Below are 20,720 nucleotides of genomic sequence, written 5' to 3'. Positions count from 1 at the left end.
ATCTAGCCACCAAGACTCGTACCTCGAGAGCTGCTGAAGGGTCAAAGATTCTCATTACGACTCGGCAATAAGTTTTAAGTATTGTGTAAATCTGGTTTCAAAAGCACAATGCTAAGAATATTAATGGATTCTGCGCATGTGCGGGAACTTGACTCTTAAAATTCCGATAAAATATAGAAAAATTTTAAATTTATAATATTGTTTTGAAATATATGATTTGGAATGATTCATAGTAACGCTATGAATAATGGAGAAATATAGATAAAATTTATTTAAAAAAAAGAAAAATTATAAATTATTTGTCGATCTCGAGATTCGAACAGAAGACCAGCAAAATACAATGACACACCCTGCCGATCAAGCCACCAAGACTCCTACATCGAGGGCTTCTGAAGTTTCAAAGATTCTCATTACGACTCGGCCATAGGTTTTAAGTATTTTGTAAATCTGGTTTTAAAAGCACAATGCTAAGAATATTAATAGATTCCGCGCATGTGCGCGAACTTGACTCTTAAAATTCCGATAAAATATAGAAATATTTCAAATTTATAATATTGTTTTGAAATATATGATTTGGAATGATTCATAGTAACTCTATGAATAATGGAGAAATAAAGATAAAATTTATTTAAAAAAAAGAAAAATTATAAATTATTTGTCGATCTCGAGATTCGAACAGAAGACCAGCAAAATACAATGACACATCCTGCCGATCTAGCCACCAAGACTCGTACCTCGAGAGCTGCTGAAGGGTCAAAGATTCTCATTACGACTCGGCAATAAGTTTTAAGTATTGTGTAAATCTGGTTTCAAAAGCACAATGCTAAGAATATTAATAGATTCTGCGCATGTGCGGGAACTTGACTCTTAAAATTCCGATAAAATATAGAAATATTTTAAATTTATAATATTGTTTTGAAATATATGATTTGGAATGATTCATAGTAACGCTATGAATAATGGAGAAATATAGATAAAATTTATTTAAAAAAAAGAAAAATTATAAATTATTTGTCGATCTCGAGATTCGAACAGAAGACCAGCAAAATACAATGACACACCCTGCCGATCTAGCCACCAAGACGCGTACCTCGAGAGCTGCTGAAGGGTCAAAGATTCTCATTACGACTCGGCAATAAGTTCTAAGTATTGTGTAAATCTGGTTTTAAAAGCACACTGCTAAGAATATTAATAGATTCTGCGCATGTGCGGGAACTTGACTCTTAAAATTCCGATAAAATATAGAAATATTTTAAATTTATAATATTGTTTTGAAATATATGATTTGGAATGATTCATAGTAACGCTATGAATAATGGAGAAATATAGATAAAATTTATTTAAAAAAAAAGAAAAATTATAAATTATTTGTCGATCTCGAGATTCGAACAGAAGACCAGCAAAATACAATGACACACCCTGCCGATCTAGCCACCAAGACTCGTACCTCGAGAGCTTCTGAAGGGTCAAAGATTCTCATTACGACTCGGCAATAAGTTTTAAGTATTGTGTAAATCAGGTTTTAAAAGCACAATGCTAAGATAATTAATAGATTCTGCGCATGTGCGGGAACTTGACTCTTAAAATTCCGATAAAATATATAAATATATTAAATTTATAATATTGTTTTGAAATATATGATTTGGAATGACTCATAGTAACTCTATGAATAATGGAGAATTAAAGATAAAATTTATTTTAAAAAAAAGAAAAATTATAAATTATTTGTCGATCTCGAGATTCGAACAGAAGACCAGTAAAATAAAATGACACATCCTGCCGATCTAGCCACCAAGACTCGTACCTCGAGAGTGGCTGAAGGGTCAAAGATTCTCATTACGACTCGGCAATAAGTTCTAAGTATTGTGTAAATCTGGTTTTAAAAGCACACTGCTAAGAATTTTAATAGATTCTGCGCATGTGCGGGAACTTGACTCTTAAAATTCCGATAAAATATAGAAATATTTTAAATTTATAATATTGTTTTGAAATATATGATTTGGAATGATTCATAGTAACTCTATGAATAATAGAGAAATATAGATAAAATTTATTTAAAAAAAAGAAAAATTATAAATTATTTGTCGATCTCGAGATTCGAACAGAAGTTTAGCAAAATACAATGACACACCCTGCCGATCTAGCCACCAAGACTCGTACCTCGAGAGCTGCTGAAGGGTCAAAGATTCTCATTACGACTCGGCAATAAGTTCTAAGTATTGTGTAAATCTGGTTTTAAAAGCACACTGCTAAGAATATTAATATGTTCTGCGCATGTGCGGGAACTTAACTCTTAAAATTCCTATAAAATATAGAAATATTTTAATTTTATAATATTGTTTTGAAATATATGATTTGGAATGATTCATAGTAACTCTATGAATAATAGAGAAATAAAGATAAAATTTATTTAAAAAAAAGAAAAATTATAAATTATTTCTCGATCTCGAGATTCGAACAGAAGACCAGCAATATACAATTGAAACCCTGCCGATCTAGCCACCAAGACTCGTACCTCGAGAGCTTCTGAAGGGTCAAAGATTCTGATTGCGACTCGGCAATAAGTTTTAAGTATTGTGTAAATGTGGTTTTAAAAGCACACAGCTAAGAATATTAATATATTCTGCGCATGTGCGGGAACTTAACTCTTAAAATTCCTATAAAATATAGAAATATTTTAATTTTATAATATTGTTTTGAAATATATGATTTGGAATGATTCATAGTAACTCTATGAATAATAGAGAAATAAAGATAAAATTTATTTAAAAAAAAAGAAAAATTATAAATTATTTGTCCATCTCGAGATTCGAACAGAAGTTTAGCAAAATACAATGACACACCCTGCCGATCTAGCCACCAAGACTCGTACCTCGAGAGCTGCTGAAGGGTCAAAGATTCTCATTACGACTCGGCAATAAGTTCTAAGTATTGTGTAAATCTGGTTTTAAAAGCACACTGCTAAGAATATTAATAGATTCTGCGCATGTGCGGGAACTTGACTCTTAAAATTCCGATAAAATATAGAAATATTTTAAATTTATAATATTGTTTTGAAATATATGATTTGGAATGATTCATAGTAACTCTATGAATAATAGAGAAATATAGATAAAATTTATTTAAAAAAAAGAAAAATTATAAATTATTTGTCGATCTCGAGATTCGAACAGAAGTTTAGCAAAATACAATGACACACCCTGCCGAACTAGCCACCAAGACTCGTACCTCGAGAGCTGCTGAAGGGTCAAAGATTCTCATTACGACTCGGCAATAAGTTCTAAGTATTGTGTAAATCTGGTTTTAAAAGCACACTGCTAAGAATATTAATAGATTCTGCGCATGTGCGGGAACTTGACTCTTAAAATTCCGATAAAATATAGAAATATTTTAAATTTATAATATTGTTTTGAAATATATGATTTGGAATGATTCATAGTAACTCTATGAATAATAGAGAAATAAAGATAAAATTTATTTAAAAAAAAAGAAAAATTATAAAATCTTTGTCGATCTCGAGATTCGAACAGAAGACCAGCAAAATACAATGACACACCATGGCGATCTAGCCACCAAGACTCGTACCTCGAGAGCTTCTGAAGAGTCAAAGATTCTGATTGCGACTCGGCAATAAGTTTTAAGTATTGTGTAAATCTGGTTTTAAAAGCACACTGCTAAGAATATTAATATGTTCTGCGCATGTGCGGGAACTTAACTCTTAAAATTCCTATAAAATATAGAAATATTTTAAATTTATAATATTGTTTTGAAATATATGATTTGGAATGATTCATAGTAACTCTATGAATAATGGAGAAATAAAGATAAAATTTATTTAAAAAAAAGAAAAATTATAAATTATTTGTCGATCTCGAGATTCGAACAGAAGACCAGTAAAATACAATGACACATCCTGCCGATCTAGCCACCAAGACTCGTACTTCGAGAGCTGCTGAAGGGTCAAAGACTCTTATTACGACTCGGCAATAAGTTTTAAGTATTGTGTAAATCTGGTTTTAAAAGCAAAATTCTAAGAAGATTAAAAGATTCTTCGCATGTGCGGGAACTTGATTCTTAAAATTCCGATAAAATATAGAAATATTTTAAATTTATAATATTGTTTTGAAATATATGATTTGGAATGATTCATAGTAACTCTATGAATAATGGAGAAATAAAGAAAAAAATTATTTAAAAATAAGAAAAATTATAAATTATTTATCGATATCGAGATTCGAACTGAAGAACAGCGAAATACAATGACACACCGTGCCGATCTAGCCACCAGCACTCGTACCTCGAGAGCTTCTGAAGGGTCAAAGATTCTCATTACGACTCGGCAATAAGTATTAAGTATTGTGTAAATCTGGTTTTAAAAGCACACTGCTAAGAATATTAATATGTTCTGCGCATGTGCGGGAACTTAACTCTTAAAATTTCTGTAAAATATAGAAATATTTTAAATTTATAATATTGTTTTGAAATATATGATTTGGAATGATTCATAGTAACTCTATGAATAATGGAGAAATAAAGATAAAATTTATTTAAAAAAAAGAAAAATTATAAATTATTTGTCGATTTCGAGATTCGAACAGAAGACCAGTAAAATACAATGACACATCCTGCCGATCTAGCCACCAAGACTCGTACTTCGAGAGCTGCTGAAGGGTCAAAGACTCTTATTACGACTCGGCAATAAGTTCTAAGTATTGTGTAAATCTGGTTTTAAAAGCACACTGCTAAGAATATTAATAGATTCTGCGCATGTGCGGGAACTTGACTCTTAAAATTCCGATAAAATATAGAAATATTAGAAATTTATAATATTGTTTTGAAATATATGATTTGGAATGATTCATAGTAACTCTATGAATAATAGAGAAATAAAGATAACATTTATTTAAAAAAAGAAAAATTATAAATTATTTGTCGATCTCGAGATTCGAACAGAAGACCAGAAAAATACAATGACACACCCTGCCGATCTAGCCACCAAGACTAGTACCTCGAGAGCTTCTGAAGGGTCAAAGATTCTGATTGCGACTCGGCAATAAGTTTTAAGTATTGTGTAAATCTGGTTTTAAAAGCACACTGCTAAGAATATTAATATATTCTGCGCATGTGCGGGAACTTAACTCTTAAAATTCCTATAAAATATAGAAATATTTTAAATTTATAATATTGTTTTGAAATATATGATTTGGAATGATTCATAGTAACTCTATGAATAATGGAGAAATAAAGATAAAATTTATTTAAAAAAAAGAAAAATTATAAATTATTTGTCGATCTCGAGATTCGAACAGAAGACCAGTAAAATACAATGACACATCCTGCCGATCTAGCCACCAAGACTCGTACTTCGAGAGCTGCTGAAGGGTCAAAGACTCTTATTACGACTCGGCAATAAGTTTTAAGTATTGTGTAAATCTGGTTTTAAAAGCAAAATTCTAAGAAGATTAAAAGATTCTTCGCATGTGCGGGAACTTGATTCTTAAAATTCCGATAAAATATAGAAATATTTTAAATTTATAATATTGTTTTGAAATATATGATTTGGAATGACTCATAGTAACTCTATGAATAATTGAGAAATAAAGAAAAAAATTATTTAAAAATAAGAAAAATTATAAATTATTTATCGATATCGAGATTCGAACTGAAGAACAGCGAAATACAATGACACACCGTGCCGATCTAGCCACCAACACTCGTACCTCGAGAGCTTCTGAAGGGTCAAAGATTCTCATTACGACTCGGCAATAAGTATTAAGTATTGTGTAAATCTGGTTTTAAAAGCACACTGCTAAGAATATTAATATGTTCTGCGCATGTGCGGGAACTTAACTCTTAAAATTTCTGTAAAATATAGAAATATTTTAAATTTATAATATGGTTTTGAAATATATGATTTGGAATGATTCATAGTAACTCTATGAATAATGGAGAAATAAAGATAAAATTTATTTAAAAAAAAGAAAAATTATAAATTATTTGTCGATTTCGAGATTCGAACAGAAGACCAGTAAAATACAATGACACATCCTGCCGATCTAGCCACCAAGACTCGTACTTCGAGAGCTGCTGAAGGGTCAAAGACTCTTATTACGACTCGGCAATAAGTTTTAAGTATTGTGTAAATCTGGTTTTAAAAGAACAATTCTAAGAAGATTAAAAGATTCTGCGCATGTGCGGGAACTAGACTCTTAAAATTCTGACAAAATATAGAAATATTTTAAATTTATAATATTGTTTTGAAATATATGATTTGGAATGATTCATAGTAACTCTATGAATAATGGAGAAATAAAGAAAAAATTTATTTAAAAAAAAGAAAAATTACAAAATCTTTGTCGATCTCGAGATTCGAACAGAAGACCAGCAAAATACAATGACACACCCTGCCGATCAAGCCGCCAAGACTCGTACATCGAGGGCTTCTGAAGGGTCAAAGATTCTGATTGCGACTCGGCAATAAGTTTTAAGTATTGTGTAAATCTGGTTTTAAAAGCACAATGTTAAGAATATTAATAGATTCTGCGCATGTGCGGGAACTAGACTCTTAAAATTCTGACAAAATATAGAAATATTTTAAATTTATAATATTGTTTTGAAATATATGATTTGGAATGATTCATAGTAACTCTATGAATAATGGAGAAATAAAGAAAAAATTTATTTAAAAATGAGAAAAATTATAAATTATTTGTCGATATCGAGATTCGAACTGAAGAACAGCAAAATACAATGACACACCGTGCCGATCTAGCCACCAACACTCGTACCTCGAGAGCTTCTGAAGGGTCAAAGATTCTCATTACGACTCGGCATAAAGTAATAAGTATTGTGTAAATCTGGTTTTAAAAGCACAATGCTAAGAATATTAATAGATTCTGCGCATGTGCGCGAACTTGACTCTTAAAATTCCGATAAAATATAGAAATATTTTAAATTTATAATATTGTTTTGAAATATATGATTTGGAATGATTCATAGTAACTCTATGAATAATGGAGAAATAAAGAAAAAATTTATTTAAAAATAAGAAAAATTATAAATTATTTGTCGATCTCGAGATTCGAACTGAAGAACAGCAAAATACAATGACACACGGTGCCGATCTAGCCACCAACACTCGTACCTCGAGAGCTTCTGAAGGGTCAAAGATTCTGATTGCGACTCGGCAATAAGTTTTAAGTATTGTGTAAATCTGGTTTTAAAAGCACACTGCTAAGAATATTAATATATTCTGCGCATGTGCGGGAACTAAACTCTTAAAATTCCTATAAAATATAGAAATATTTTAAATTTATAATATTGTTTTGAAATATATGCTTTGGAATGATTCATAGTAACTCTATGAATAATGGAGAAATAAAGATAAAATTTATTTAAAAAAAAGAAAAATTATAAATTATTTGTCGATCTCGAGATTCGAACAGAAGACCAGCAAAATACAATGACACATCCTGCCGATCTAGCCACGAAGACTCGTACCTCGAGAGTGGCTGAAGGGTCAAAGATTCTCATTACGACTCGGCAATAAGTTCTAAGTATTGTGTAAATCTGGTTTTAAAAGCACACTGCTAAGAATATTAATAGATTCTGCGCATGTGCGGGAACTTGACTCTTAAAATTCCGATAAAATATAGTAATATTTTAAATTTATAATATTGTTTTGAAATATATGATTTGGAATGATTCATAGTAACTCTATGAATAATAGAGAAATAAAGATAAAATTTATTTTAAAAAAAAGAAAAATTACAAAATCTTTGTCGATCTCGAGATTCGAACAGAAGACCAGCAAAATACAATGACACACCATGCCGATCTAGCCACCAAGACTCGTACCTCGAGAGCTTCTGAAGGGTCAAAGATTCTGATTGCGACTCGGCAATAAGTTTTAAGTATTGTGTAAATCTGGTTTTAAAAGCACACTGCTAAGAATATTAATATGTTCTGCGCATGTGCGGGAACTTAACTCTTAAAATTCCTATAAAATATAGAAATATTTTAAATTTATAATATTGTTTTGAAATATATGATTTGGAATGACTCATAGTAACTCTATGAATAATGGAGAATTAAAGATAAAATTTATTTAAAAAAAAAGAAAAATTATAAATTATTTGTCGATCTCGAGATTCGAACAGAAGACCAGTAAAATACAATGACACATCCTGCCGATCTAGCCACCAAGACTCGTACCTCGAGAGTGGCTGAAGGGTCAAAGACTCTTATTACGACTCGGCAATAAGTTTTAAGTATTGGGTAAATCTGGTTTTAAAAGCACAATTCTAAGAAGATTAAAAGATTCTTCGCATGTGCGGGAACTTGATTCTTAAAATTCCGATAAAATATAGAAATATTTAAAATTTATAATATTGTTTTGAAATATATGATTTGGAATGATTCATAGTATTTCTATGAATAATGGAGAAATAAAGAAAAAATTTATTTAAAAATAAGAAAAATTATAAATTATTTCTCGATCTCGAGATTCGAACAGAAGACAAGCAAAATACAATGACACACCCTGCCGATCTAGCCACCAAGACTCGTACCTCGAGAGCTTCTGAAGGGTCAAAGATTGTCATTACGACTCGGCAATAAGTTTTAAGTATTGTGTAAATCTGGTTTTAAAAGCACAATGCTAAGAATATTAATAGATTCTGCGCATGTGCGCGAACTTGACTCTTAAAATTCCGATAAAATATAGAAATATTTTAAATTTATAATATTGTTATGAAATATATGATTTGGAATGATTCATAGTAACTCTATGAATAATAGAGAAATAAAGATAAAATTTATTTAAAAAAAGAAAAATTATAAATTATTTGTCGATCTCGAGATTCGAACAGAAGACCAGAAAAATACAATGACACACCCTGCCGATCTAGCCACCAAGACTCGTACCTCGAGAGCTTCTGAAGGGTCAAAGATTCTGATTGCGACTCGGCAATAAGTTTTAAGTATTGTGTAAATCTGGTTTTAAAAGCACAATGCTAAGAATATTAATAGATTCTGCGCATGTGCGGGAACCTGACTCTTAAAATTCCTATAAAATATAGAATTATTTTAAATTTATAATATTGTTTTGAAATATATGATTTGGAATGATTCATAGTAACTCTATGAATAATAGAGAAATAAAGATAAAATTTATTTAAAAAAAAGAAAAATTATAAATTATTTGTCGATCTCGAGATTCGAACAGAAGACCAGCAAAATACAATGACACATCCTGCCGATCTAGCCACCAAGACTCGTACCACGAGAGCTTCTGAAGGGTCAAAGATTCTCATTACGACTCGGCAATAAGTTTTAAGTATTGTGTAAATCTGGTTTTAAAAGCACACTGCTAAGAATATTAATAGATTCTGCGCATGTGCGCGAACTTGACTCTTAAAATTCCTATAAAATATAAAATTATTTTAAATTTATAATATTGTTTTGAAATATATGATTTGGAATGATTCATAGTAACTGTATGAATAATGGAGAAATAAAGAAAAAATTTATTTAAAAATAAGAAAAATTATAAATTATTTGTCGATATCGAGATTCGAACTGAAGAACAGTAAAATACAATGACACACCGTGCCGATCTAGCCACCAACACTCGTACCTCGAGAGCTTCTGAAGGGTCAAAGATTCTGATTGCGACTCGGCAATAAGTTTTAAGTATTGTGTAAATCTGGTTTTAAAAGCACACTGCTAAGAATATTAATATATTCTGCGCATGTGCGGGAACTAAACTCTTAAAATTCCTATAAAATATAGAAATATTTTAAATTTATAATATTGTTTTGAAATATATGCTTTGGAATGATTCATAGTAACTCTATGAATAATGGAGAAATAAAGATAAAATTTATTTAAAAAAAAGAAAAATTATAAATTATTTGTCGATCTCGAGATTCGAACAGAAGACCAGTAAAATACAATGACACATCCTGCCGATCTAGCCACCAAGACTCGTACCTCGAGAGTGGCTGAAGGGTCAAAGACTCTTATTACGACTCGGCAATAAGTTTTAAGTATTGGGTAAATCTGGTTTTAAAAGCACAATTCTAAGAAGATTAAAAGATTCTTCGCATGTGCGGGAACTTGATTCTTAAAATTCCGATAAAATATAGAAATATTTAAAATTTATAATATTGTTTTGAAATATATGATTTGGAATGATTCATAGTATTTCTATGAATAATGGAGAAATAAAGAAAAAATTTATTTAAAAATAAGAAAAATTATAAATTATTTCTCGATCTCGAGATTCGAACAGAAGACAAGCAAAATACAATGACACACCCTGCCGATCTAGCCACCAAGACTCGTACCTCGAGAGCTTCTGAAGGGTCAAAGATTGTCATTACGACTCGGCAATAAGTTTTAAGTATTGTGTAAATCTGGTTTTAAAAGCACAATGCTAAGAATATTAATAGATTCTGCGCATGTGCGCGAACTTGACTCTTAAAATTCCGATAAAATATAGAAATATTTTAAATTTATAATATTGTTATGAAATATATGATTTGGAATGATTCATAGTAACTCTATGAATAATAGAGAAATAAAGATAAAATTTATTTAAAAAAAGAAAAATTATAAATTATTTGTCGATCTCGAGATTCGAACAGAAGACCAGAAAAATACAATGACACACCCTGCCGATCTAGCCACCAAGACTCGTACCTCGAGAGCTTCTGAAGGGTCAAAGATTCTGATTGCGACTCGGCAATAAGTTTTAAGTATTGTGTAAATCTGGTTTTAAAAGCAAAATGCTAAGAATATTAATAGATTCTGCGCATGTGCGGGAACCTGACTCTTAAAATTCCTATAAAATATAGAATTATTTTAAATTTATAATATTGTTTTGAAATATATGATTTGGAATGATTCATAGTAACTCTATGAATAATAGAGAAATAAAGATAAAATTTATTTAAAAAAAAGAAAAATTATAAATTATTTGTCGATCTCGAGATTCGAACAGAAGACCAGCAAAATACAATGACACATCCTGCCGATCTAGCCACCAAGACTCGTACCACGTGAGCTTCTGAAGGGTCAAAGATTCTCATTACGACTCGGCAATAAGTTTTAAGTATTGTGTAAATCTGGTTTTAAAAGCACACTGCTAAGAATATTAATAGATTCTGCGCATGTGCGCGAACTTGACTCTTAAAATTCCTATAAAATATAAAATTATTTTAAATTTATAATATTGTTTTGAAATATATGATTTGGAATGATTCATAGTAACTGTATGAATAATGGAGAAATAAAGAAAAAATTTATTTAAAAATAAGAAAAATTATAAATTATTTGTCGATATCGAGATTCGAACTGAAGAACAGTAAAATACAATGACACACCGTGCCGATCTAGCCACCAACACTCGTACCTCGAGAGCTTCTGAAGGGTCAAAGATTCTGATTGCGACTCGGCAATAAGTTTTAAGTATTGTGTAAATCTGGTTTTAAAAGCACACTGCTAAGAATATTAATATATTCTGCGCATGTGCGGGAACTAAACTCTTAAAATTCCTATAAAATATAGAAATATTTTAAATTTATAATATTGTTTTGAAATATATGCTTTGGAATGATTCATAGTAACTCTATGAATAATGGAGAAATAAAGATAAAATTTATTTAAAAAAAAGAAAAATTATAAATTATTTGTCGATCTCGAGATTCGAACAGAAGACCAGCAAAATACAATGACACATCCTGCCGATCTAGCCACCAAGACTCGTACCTCGAGAGTGGCTGAAGGGTCAAAGATTCTCATTACGACTCGGCAATAAGTTCTAAGTATTGTGTAAATCTGGTTTTAAAAGCACACTGCTAAGAATATTAATAGATTCTGCGCATGTGCGGGAACTTGACTCTTAAAATTCCGATAAAATATAGTAATATTTTAAATTTATAATATTGTTTTGAAATATATGATTTGGAATGATTCATAGTAACTCTATGAATAATAGAGAAATAAAGATAAAATTTATTTTAAAAAAAAGAAAAATTACAAAATCTTTGTCGATCTCGAGATTCGAACAGAAGACCAGCAAAATACAATGACACACCATGCCGATCTAGCCACCAAGACTCGTACCTCGAGAGCTTCTGAAGGGTCAAAGATTCTGATTGCGACTCGGCAATAAGTTTTAAGTATTGTGTAAATCTGGTTTTAAAAGCACACTGCTAAGAATATTAATATGTTCTGCGCATGTGCGGGAACTTAACTCTTAAAATTCCTATAAAATATAGAAATATTTTAAAATTATAATATTGTTTTGAAATATATGATTTGGAATGATTCATAGCAACTCTATGAATAATAGAGAAATAAAGATAAAATTTATTTAAAAAAAAGAAAAATTATAAATTATTTGTCGATCTTGAGATTCGAACAGAAGACCAGCAAAATACAATGACACACCCTGCCGATCTAGCCACCAAGACTCGTACCTCGAGAGCTTCTGAAGGGTCAAAGATTCTGATTGCGACTCGGCAATAAGTTTTAAGTATTGTGTAAATCTGGTTTTAAAAGCACACTGCTAAGAATATTAATACATTCTGCGCATGTGCGCGAACTTGACTCTTAAAATTCCTATAAAATATAGAATTATTTTAAATTTATAATATTGTTTTGAAATATATGATTTGGAATGATTCATAGTAACTCTATGAATAATAGAGAAATAAAGATAAAATTTATTTAAAAAAAAAAGAAAAATTATAAATTATTTCTCGATCTCGAGATTCGAACAGAAGACCAGCAAAATACAATGAAAACCCTGCCGATCTAGCCACCAAGACTCGTACGTCGAGAGCTTCTGAAGGGTCAAAGATTCTCATTACGACTCGGCAATAAGTTTTAAGTATTGTGTAAATCTGGTTTTAAAAGCACAGTGCTAAGAATATTAATAGATTCTGCGCATGTGCGCGAACTTGACTCTTAAAATTCCGATAAAATATAGAAAAATTTTAAATTTATAATATTGTTTTGAAATATATGCTTTGGAATGATTCATAGTAACTCTATGAATAATGGAGAAATAAAGATAAAATTTATTTAAAAAAAAGAAAAATTATAAATTATTTGTCGATCTCGAGATTCGAACAGAAGACCAGTAAAATACAATGACACATCCTGCCGATCTAGCCACCAAGACTCGTACCTCGAGAGTGGCTGAAGGGTCAAAGACTCTTATTACGACTCGGCAATAAGTTTTAAGTATTGGGTAAATCTGGTTTTAAAAGCACAATTCTAAGAAGATTAAAAGATTCTTCGCATGTGCGGGAACTTGATTCTTAAAATTCCGATAAAATATAGAAATATTTAAAATTTATAATATTGTTTTGAAATATATGATTTGGAATGATTCATAGTATTTCTATGAATAATGGAGAAATAAAGAAAAAATTTATTTAAAAATAAGAAAAATTATAAATTATTTCTCGATCTCGAGATTCGAACAGAAGACAAGCAAAATACAATGACACACCCTGCCGATCTAGCCACCAAGACTCGTACCTCGAGAGCTTCTGAAGGGTCAAAGATTGTCATTACGACTCGGCAATAAGTTTTAAGTATTGTGTAAATCTGGTTTTAAAAGCACAATGCTAAGAATATTAATAGATTCTGCGCATGTGCGCGAACTTGACTCTTAAAATTCCGATAAAATATAGAAATATTTTAAATTTATAATATTGTTATGAAATATATGATTTGGAATGATTCATAGTAACTCTATGAATAATAGAGAAATAAAGATAAAATTTATTTAAAAAAAGAAAAATTATAAATTATTTGTCGATCTCGAGATTCGAACAGAAGACCAGAAAAATACAATGACACACCCTGCCGATCTAGCCACCAAGACTCGTACCTCGAGAGCTTCTGAAGGGTCAAAGATTCTGATTGCGACTCGGCAATAAGTTTTAAGTATTGTGTAAATCTGGTTTTAAAAGCACAATGCTAAGAATATTAATAGATTCTGCGCATGTGCGGGAACCTGACTCTTAAAATTCCTATAAAATATAGAATTATTTTAAATTTATAATATTGTTTTGAAATATATGATTTGGAATGATTCATAGTAACTCTATGAATAATAGAGAAATAAAGATAAAATTTATTTAAAAAAAAGAAAAATTATAAATTATTTGTCGATCTCGAGATTCGAACAGAAGACCAGCAAAATACAATGACACATCCTGCCGATCTAGCCACCAAGACTCGTACCACGTGAGCTTCTGAAGGGTCAAAGATTCTCATTACGACTCGGCAATAAGTTTTAAGTATTGTGTAAATCTGGTTTTAAAAGCACACTGCTAAGAATATTAATAGATTCTGCGCATGTGCGCGAACTTGACTCTTAAAATTCCTATAAAATATAAAATTATTTTAAATTTATAATATTGTTTTGAAATATATGATTTGGAATGATTCATAGTAACTGTATGAATAATGGAGAAATAAAGAAAAAATTTATTTAAAAATAAGAAAAATTATAAATTATTTGTCGATATCGAGATTCGAACTGAAGAACAGTAAAATACAATGACACACCGTGCCGATCTAGCCACCAACACTCGTACCTCGAGAGCTTCTGAAGGGTCAAAGATTCTGATTGCGACTCGGCAATAAGTTTTAAGTATTGTGTAAATCTGGTTTTAAAAGCACACTGCTAAGAATATTAATATATTCTGCGCATGTGCGGGAACTAAACTCTTAAAATTCCTATAAAATATAGAAATATTTTAAATTTATAATATTGTTTTGAAATATATGCTTTGGAATGATTCATAGTAACTCTATGAATAATGGAGAAATAAAGATAAAATTTATTTAAAAAAAAGAAAAATTATAAATTATTTGTCGATCTCGAGATTCGAACAGAAGACCAGCAAAATACAATGACACATCCTGCCGATCTAGCCACCAAGACTCGTACCTCGAGAGTGGCTGAAGGGTCAAAGATTCTCATTACGACTCGGCAATAAGTTCTAAGTATTGTGTAAATCTGGTTTTAAAAGCACACTGCTAAGAATATTAATAGATTCTGCGCATGTGCGGGAACTTGACTCTTAAAATTCCGATAAAATATAGTAATATTTTAAATTTATAATATTGTTTTGAAATATATGATTTGGAATGATTCATAGTAACTCTATGAATAATAGAGAAATAAAGATAAAATTTATTTTAAAAAAAAGAAAAATTACAAAATCTTTGTCGATCTCGAGATTCGAACAGAAGACCAGCAAAATACAATGACACACCATGCCGATCTAGCCACCAAGACTCGTACCTCGAGAGCTTCTGAAGGGTCAAAGATTCTGATTGCGACTCGGCAATAAGTTTTAAGTATTGTGTAAATCTGGTTTTAAAAGCACACTGCTAAGAATATTAATATGTTCTGCGCATGTGCGGGAACTTAACTCTTAAAATTCCTATAAAATATAGAAATATTTTAAAATTATAATATTGTTTTGAAATATATGATTTGGAATGATTCATAGCAACTCTATGAATAATAGAGAAATAAAGATAAAATTTATTTAAAAAAAAGAAAAATTATAAATTATTTGTCGATCTTGAGATTCGAACAGAAGACCAGCAAAATACAATGACACACCCTGCCGATCTAGCCACCAAGACTCGTACCTCGAGAGCTTCTGAAGGGTCAAAGATTCTGATTGCGACTCGGCAATAAGTTTTAAGTATTGTGTAAATCTGGTTTTAAAAGCACACTGCTAAGAATATTAATACATTCTGCGCATGTGCGCGAACTTGACTCTTAAAATTCCTATAAAATATAGAATTATTTTAAATTTATAATATTGTTTTGAAATATATGATTTGGAATGATTCATAGTAACTCTATGAATAATAGAGAAATAAAGATAAAATTTATTTAAAAAAAAAAGAAAAATTATAAATTATTTCTCGATCTCGAGATTCGAACAGAAGACCAGCAAAATACAATGAAAACCCTGCCGATCTAGCCACCAAGACTCGTACGTCGAGAGCTTCTGAAGGGTCAAAGATTCTCATTACGACTCGGCAATAAGTTTTAAGTATTGTGTAAATCTGGTTTTAAAAGCACAGTGCTAAGAATATTAATAGATTCTGCGCATGTGCGCGAACTTGACTCTTAAAATTCCGATAAAATATAGAAAAATTTTAAATTTATAATATTGTTTTGAAATATATGATTTGGAATGATTCATAGTAACTCTATGAATAATGGAGAAATAAAGAAAAAATTTATTTAAAAAAAAGAAAAATTACAAAATCTTTGTCGATCTCGAGATTCGAACAGAAGACCAGCAAAATACAATGACACACCATGCCGATCTAGCCACCAAGACTCGTACCTCGAGAGCTTCTGAAGGGTCAAAGATTCTGATTGCGACTCGGCAATAAGTTTTAAGTATTGTGTAAATCTGGTTTTAAAAGCACACTGCTAAGAATATTAATATGTTCTGCACATGTGCGGGAACTTAACTCTTAAAATTCCTATAAAATATAGAAATATTTTAAATTTATAATATTGTTTTGAAATATATGATTTGGAATGATTCATAGCAACTCTATGAATAATAGAGAAATAAAGATAAAATTTATTTAAAAAAAAGAAAAATTATAAATTATTTGTCGATCTCGAGATTCGAACAGAAGACCACCAAAATACAATGACACACCCTGCCGATCTAGCCACCAAGACTCGTACCTCGAGAGCTTCTGAAGGGTCAAAGATTCTGATTGCGACTCGGCAATAAGTGTTAAGTATTGGGTAAATCTGGTTTTAAAAGCACAATTCTAAGAAGATTAAAAGATTCTTCGCATGTGCGGGAACTTGATTCTTAAAATTCCGATAAAATATAGAAATATTTAAAATTTATAATATTGTTTTGAAATATATGATTTGGAATGATTCATAGTAACTCTATGAATAATGGAGAAATAAAGATAAAATTTATTTAAAAAAAAAGAAAAATTATAAATTATTTGTCGATCTCGAGATTCGAACAGAAGACCAGTAAAATACAATGACACATCCTGCCGATCTAGCCACCAAGACTCGTACCTCGAGAGTGGCTGAAGGGTCAAAGACTCTTATTACGACTCGGCAATCAGTTTTAAGTATTGGGTAAATCTGGTTTTAAAAGCACAATTCTAAGAAGATTAAAAGATTCTTCGCATGTGTGGGAACTTGATTCTTAAAATTCCGATAAAATATAGAAATATTTAAAATTTATAATATTGTTTTGAAATATATGATTTGGAATGATTCATAGTAACGCTATGAATAATGGAGAAATATAGATAAAATTTATTTAAAAAAAAGAAAAATTATAAATTATTTGTCGATCTCGAGATTCGAACAGAAGACCAGTAAAATACAATGACACATCCTGCCGATCTAGCCACCAAGACTCGTACCTCGAGAGTGGCTGAAGGGTCAAAGACTCTTATTACGACTCGGCAATAAGTTTTAAGTATTGGGTAAATCTGGTTTTAAAAGCACAATTCTAAGAAGATTAAAAGATTCTTCGCATGTGCGGGAACTTGATTCTTAAAATTCCGATAAAATATAGAAATATTTAAAATTTATAATATTGTTTTGAAATATATGATTTGGAATGATTCATAGTAACGCTATGAATAATGGAGAAATATAGATAAAATTTATTTAAAAAAAAGAAAAATTATAAATTATTTGTCGATCTCGAGATTCGAACAGAAGTTTAGCAAAATACAATGACACACCCTGCCGATCTAGCCACCAAGACTCGTACCTCGAGAGCTGCTGAAGGGTCAAAGATTCTCATTACGACTCGGCAATAAGTTTTAAGAATTGTGTAAATCTGGTTTTAAAAGAACAATGCTAAGAATATTAATAGATTCTGCGCATGTGCGCGAACTTGACTCTTAAAATTCCGATAAAATATAGAAATATTTTAAATTTATAATATTGTTTTGAAATATATGATTTGGAATGATTCATAGTAACTCTATGAATAATGGAGAAATAAAGAAAAAATTTATTTAAAAAAAAGAAAAATTATAAATTATTTCTCGATCTCGAGATTCGAACAGAAGACCAGCAAAATACAATGACACACCCTGCCGATCTAGCCACCAAGACTCGAACCTCGAGAGTTTCTAAAGGGTCAAAGATTCTCATTACGACTAGGCAATAAGTATTAAGTATTGTGTAAATCTGGTTTTAAAAGCACAATGCTAAGAATATTAATAGATTCTGCGCATGTGCGAAACTTGACTCTTAAAATTCCGATAAAATATAGAAATATATTAAAATTATAATATTGTTTTGAAATATATGATTTGGAATGATTCATAGTAACTCTATGAATAATGGAGAAATATAGATAAAATATATTTAAAAAAAAGAAAAATTATAAATTATTTGTCGATCTCCAGATTCGAACAGAAGACCAGCAAAATACAAAGACACACCCTGCCGATCTAGCCACCAAGACTCGTACCTCGAGAGTTTCTGAAGGGTCAAAGATTCTCATTACGACTAGGCAATAAGTATTAAGTATTGTGTAAATCTGGTTTTAAAAGCACAATGCTAAGAATATTAATAGATTCTGCGCATGTGCGGGAACCTGACTCTTAAAATTCCGATAAAATATAGAAATATTTTAAATTTATAATATTGTTTTGAAATATATAATTTGGAATGATTCATAGTAACTCTATGAATAATGGAGAAATAAAGATAAAATTTATTTAAAAAAAAAGAAAAATTATAAATTATTTGTCGATCTCCAGATTCGAACAGAAGACCAGCAAAATGCAATGACACACCCTGCCCATCAAGCCACCAAGACTCGTACCTCGAGAGCTTCTGAAGGGTCAAAGATTCTCATTACGACTCGGCAATAAATTTTAAGTATTGTGTAAATCTGGTTTTAAAAGCACAATGCTAAGATAATTAATAGATTCTGCGATTGTGCGGGAACTTGACTCTTAAAATTCCGATAAAATATAGAAATATATTAAATTTATAATATTGTTTTGAAATATATGATTTGGAATGATTCATAGTAACTCTATGAATAATGGAGAAATAAAGATAAAATTTATTTAAAAAAAAGAAAAATTATAAATTATTTGTCGATCTCCAGATTCGAACAGAAGACCAGCAAAATGCAATGACACACCCTGCCCATCAAGCCACCAAGACTCGTACCTCGAGAGCTTCTGAAGGGTCAAAGATTCTCATTACGACTCGGCAATAAATTTTAAGTATTGTGCAAATCTGGTTTTAAAAGCACAATGCTAAGATAATTAATAGATTCTGCGCATGTGCGGGAACTTGACTCTTAAAATTCCGATAAAATATAGAAATATATTAAATTTATAATATTGTTTTGAAATATATGATTTGGAATGATTCATAGTAACTCTATGAATAATGGAGAAATAAAGATAAAATTTATTTAAAAAAAAGAAAAATTATAAATTATTTGTCAATCTCCAGATTCGAACAGAAGACCAGCAAAATTCAAAGACACACCCTGCCGATCTAGCCACCAAGACTCGAACCTCGAGAGTTTCTGAAGGGTCAAAGATTCTCATTACGACTAGGCAATAAGTATTAAGTATTGTGTAAATCTGGTTTTAAAAGCACAATGCTAAGAATATTAATAGATTCTGCGCATGTGCGGGAACTTGATTCTTAAAATTCCGATAAAATATAGAAATATTTTAAATTTATAATATAGTTTTGAAATATATGATTTGGAATGATTCATAGTAACGCTATGAATAATGGAGAAATATAGATAAAATATATTTAAAAAAAAGAAAAATTATAAATTATTTGTCGATCTCGAGATTCGAACAGAAGACCAGCAAAATACAATGACACACCCTGCAGATCTAGCCACCAAGACTCGTACCTCGAGAGCTTCTGAAGGGTCAAAGATTCTTATTACGACTCGGCAATAAGTTTTAAGTATTGTGTAAATCTGCTTTTAAAAGCACAATGCTAAGAATATTAATAGATTCTGCGCATGTGCGGGAACTTGACTCTTAAAATTCCGATAAAATATAGAAATATTTTAAATTTATAATATTGTTTTGAAATATATGGTTTGGAATGATTCATAGTAACTCTATGAATAATGGAGAAATAAAGATAAAATTTATTTTTAAAAAAAGAAAAATTATAAATTATTTGTCGATCTCGAGATTCGAACAGAAGACCAGCAAAATACAATGACACACCCTGCCGATCTAGCCACCAAGACTCGTACCTCGAGAGCTTCTGAAGGGTCAAAGATTCTCATTACGACTCGGCAATAAGTTTTAAGTATTGTGTAAATCTGGTTCTAAAACCACAATGCTAAGATAATTAATAGATTCTGCGCATGTGCGAGAATTTGACTCTTAAAATTCCGATAAAATATAGAAATATTTTAAATTTATAATATTGTTTTGAAATATATGATTTGGAATGATTCATAGTAACTCTATGAATAATGGAGAAATAAAGATAAAATTTATTTTAAAAAAAGAAAAATTATAAATTATTTGTCGATCTCGAGATTCGAACAGAAGACCAGCAAAATACAATGACACACCCTGCCGATCTAGCCACCAAGACTCGTACCTCGAGAGCTTCTGAAGGGTCAAAGATTCTGATTGCGACTCGG

This window comes from Argiope bruennichi, chromosome 3 (genome assembly GCF_947563725.1).
Source record: "Argiope bruennichi chromosome 3, qqArgBrue1.1, whole genome shotgun sequence".
NCBI lineage: Eukaryota > Metazoa > Arthropoda > Arachnida > Araneae > Araneidae > Argiope > Argiope bruennichi.
Note: the sequence above shows the minus strand (reverse complement) of the source record.